Below are 4,677 nucleotides of genomic sequence, written 5' to 3' on the forward strand. Positions count from 1 at the left end.
GGCAGGCATCCATTTCCGGTCCATATTATATGACCTATATAAATGTAGTTACACAAATAATAAGCTATTGATAACATTATACCAATATATAGTACACATATCTAATATTGGAAAATGGAAACCAAGGTCCAAGTCTGATTTCAAAACAGAACAGATCAACAAATTTCAAAAAAGAATAGATTTTATATGATTTATTATGTAACAATTTATTAGTTTTAGTGACAACAACAAATTAATAAATACAGTACCTAAGACAACGTATCCAATTTTTTATAAAGGAGGAGCAGTAGATGGCCGCACAGTACGTAGAGGAGAGGAGGGTTCCAAGAGTAGATGAGATGAGGGTTCATAAATTTGTTTTTATTTATTTAAAATAAATGATTTTTATTTAAAGTGAATGATTTTACAGCGCTTGTGTAATAAGCGCTCTAATAGGTCCTTTAATTATGTGAAAGCGCAAGGTTTTTACAGCGCTTTCACAAAAAGCGCTTTAAAAGCCATGTAACATAAGGTGGGAGCGCTACATTTTACAACGCTTGTGTTTAAAGCGCTCTAAAAGCGCTATAAAAGCTATGGGAGAGCGCTTCAATTTACAGCGCTTTTACAAAAAACGTTGTAAAATGGTTGTAAACATTATGTGCAACCGCTATGTGACCTTATATGACCCTACAACAGCGTTTTTTCTACAGTGCTTGTCAAAAAAGCGTTGTTGTATCCTCCGTTATTTTTAAAAAATTCTACAACAGCGCTTGTATTTAATAAGCGATTTAAAAGATGCGCTATAAAATGTCATTTTTGGTGTAGTGATAGTAAGTTGATTGTTAAATCTTATTATACTTTATTTGATTCTCAAACAACAAAATATGTTTTAAATAAGCATTTGACTATATATAGATTACAAAAATTCATTATATGTGTATGAACATATGATTATATATAGATTGCACGTGTGATAAAAATTATTAGTCACTGCTCTTATTCTCCTCCTTCAGACGATGTAAAAGTTTAATTTATTAAATAGGTGTCAAGAACTTTTGAAGTTGTTGCGTCCTCTAGAATTTCTCTTCCAACATAGAATGTTGATTTTAGTTACATAAATCATTTTATATCTCTTAGTTATAGGAAGATGCAAGTAATTTTATCAATGATCCATGACAATTACCGAAAAAGTTAGTTGGCAAAACTAATTTTCTTCATATAAGCACCAATTGCTACATAAAATTGTAAAAAAAATGCATTTCTAATTTAATAAATGCTAACATATGTCTCACCAAATAGATAGAAATTCAAGCTTTTGTTTGACATATATTCATAAATTAGAATCCTCTCGTCTTCATGAATGCAACAACCAAGTAGTTGTACAAGATTCTTGTGTTGAAGTTCACTTATCAATTTTAGTTCATTTTTGAATTCCATAATTTCTTGTCTAGAAGTTTTTGAAAGTCTTTTGATAGCAACTTTTTGCCCTGTTGAGAGGATTCCATTTTGGTAAAATAAAAATCATTAGTCCTCAATAACAAGATTTCAAAGTATGGACTATAACAAGATTTTAAATACTTCATTTGATCTCAAATATAAGTAACAAAAAAGTCTATTTTAATTGACTTAAATAAAAGCATAAGTTAATTTACTCTACAACATTTAATGTTATTTTTCCTACCCTTTCAATAATTTAGTTTTATTTACTTAACAACTCTTTTATTCTTATGGTACAAGTTCCCATGAAGACGAATTTAGAAAAAACAACTTTTTTATTACTTTGAATAAATTAGTTGAAATTAATTAATAATAGATTATGGTCCGTGCGTTGCGCGGATATTAATTAATTAATTTTATAAATTTTATAAGTAATATTTTATGTATTATAAATATAGTTATCTTATAATATTACTTTATTGATTTGTAATAATTGAATATGATTAGGAAAATTAAAATGAGAGAAAATCATGTTTATCACAATCAACTAATTTAATTTTTAAAATATTTTGTAAAATTCGTATTATAACTTATTATATAGGATAAGTGTTTGCCTCATTGTACTTTGATTGTCAATTTATTTTTCAATATATAATGGTACTTGTATTTATTTGATGAAAAAAAAATATAAAATACAAACCCAAAAATAAGATGTAAAAATTTAAAAATATGATTGACTATTTAATATTTTTTATTTAAAAAAAATGTTAAAGTTAAATTATATTGTAGCGTAGTCTAAATTTATTTGTTTTATTAGTATGATGTTTTAATTATGAGCATGAGAAGTTGTTGTAAAAAAATTATTGAATATATTTCATCGAAAGTTTGAAATTTATTTTATTAAAGATTTACATATACTTTAAATTAATTTTAGGTATTTACAAGTTTTAACTAATTGTTTGTGCAATTGAATTATAGTTATGTTGATGTGTACCAAAAATAAATTCTATTAAAAAATAATTTAATTTTATGCAATACATAATTTTTCTTTTATTTTGTAACATTCAAATTATCATTATAATAAGAAAAATTAAAATAAAAATTAGCATTCAGTTATAAATGTATAATTTAATTGATGAAAGTTTAGTGTTTACATATTTTTTCAGAATACATATATAGTAAACTTTTGTTCATTATAATTTTTAATATATTCATATATATTATAATTGGAAGTAACTTTTTTAATAATTTTTCATATATTCGTATTTTATGATTATTTTTAATAAATTTTTTTATTTTCTGTTAAATAGAATATATATTTTTATTTTATAAAATATTACTAAAAAAATGGATTGACATAAATTGAAAGTAATTATAAATGAATTAATATTAATGAGTAATTGAATTTTTAATGTATAAAATTATTATTCACCATAAGTGAAATAATATAATTGTTCATGAAAGAAGGATTAGATAAAGAGCATTTATGACGTTATTTATGAGTGATTAGGTGGTTTTTTTTCATTGAATTTAATGACTAATAATATAAATTATTATCATTGGTAAATGACTAATAATATTATAAAATAATTTATAAATTTATTAAAAAATTATTTAATTTTATGCAATACTTAATTTTTCATTTATTTTTTAACATTCAAATTATCATTATAATAAAGAAAATTAAAATAAAAAATAGCATTCAATTATAAATTTATAATTTAATTGACAAAAGTTTAGTGTTAACATATTTTTTCTCAGAATACATATATAGTAAACTTTTGTTTATTATATTTTTTAATATATTCATATATATTATAATTGGAAGTAACTTTTTTAATAATTTTTCATATATTCGTATTTTATTATTATTTTTAATAAATTTTTGTATTTTCTGTCGAATAGAATATATATTTTTATTTTATAAAATTATAATAAAAAAATGGATTGACATAAATTAAAAGTAATTAAAAATGGATTGACATTAATGAGTAATTGAGTTTTTAACGTAAAAAAATCATTACTCATCATAAGTGGAATAATATAATTGAATTTTTTGACATTATTGAATTTAATGACTAATAATATAAATTATTACTATTGATAAATGACTAATAATATTATAAAATAATTTATAAATTTATTATAAAATAACTTATAAATAGTTTGATAATAATACAAATTATAAATTATTATCAAATTGTAAAATAATTTATAAATTATAAATTTATTATAAACAATTGTAAAATAATTTTATAATTTATAAATTTATTATAAAATAATATTATCAAATAGATTTTGGAGGTATTAAAGAAATTGTGGAAGGAAGAGGAGAAGCAGAAATTAATATTGAAGAGATTAAAGAAGTTGTTGAAGGATGAGAGCATATACTCTCAACAGGTACACGTCAGCTTTGGCTGATGTGAGAAATATTTGTATACGTGGATGAAATATGATGAGAAGGTATCGATAGTCTGTTTTAAATATATATTTATTATAAAATAATATTATTAAATAGATTTTGGAGGTATTAAAGAAATTGTGGAAGAAAGAGCAGAAGCAGAAATAGGGATTGAAAAGATTAAAAAAGTTGTTGAAGGAGGAGAGCATACTCTCAACAGGTACACGTCAGCATTTTGACTGATGTGGGACATATTTGTATATGTGAATGAAATATGATGAGGTGCCATCGAAGTCTGTTTTAAATATATATAATAGATTTGTAATAGATCTGACGTAGCTTTTTTTCCTTATATTTGAAACCGAAGGGAGTATTTTTGCAATCATCACAATATTAATGCATTAGTAATGTTGTGTAATATCAAAAATGATGTGATAATTGTAAATAATTTCATTAAAACAAACTTATTGATTAATGTGTAATTTTGATGGCTTCAACAAGTCACTTTAAAATTTAAAACTAAATTATGATTACAGTGTACCTATATTTTTCTAAATCAGTTCAGTTAAAAAAAAAAAAAATTTTCAAATAAAGTTTGATTTTTAATTTTTTTAACCAGTTTAATTTTAAAATATAATCGGTTTAATTTTTGGTGTTTTTGTCCACCCCTAATAGTCACCTTCTCCTGACTTGTTTTCAGGTGTAAAGCTCATAGTTGCGGCAAAAACCGATCTGTAGTTGAATACTTTTATATCATGTTCCTTTAAATCATCTTCAAGATCTTTAATAGCATATGATTCATTAGTAGCTTCCATTTTCTGTTATTTAGATAAAAAAGAAAGATAAATATAGAAAATAGG

This window comes from Cicer arietinum, chromosome 7 (genome assembly GCF_000331145.2).
Source record: "Cicer arietinum cultivar CDC Frontier isolate Library 1 chromosome 7, Cicar.CDCFrontier_v2.0, whole genome shotgun sequence".
NCBI classification, from domain to species: Eukaryota; Viridiplantae; Streptophyta; class Magnoliopsida; order Fabales; family Fabaceae; genus Cicer; species Cicer arietinum.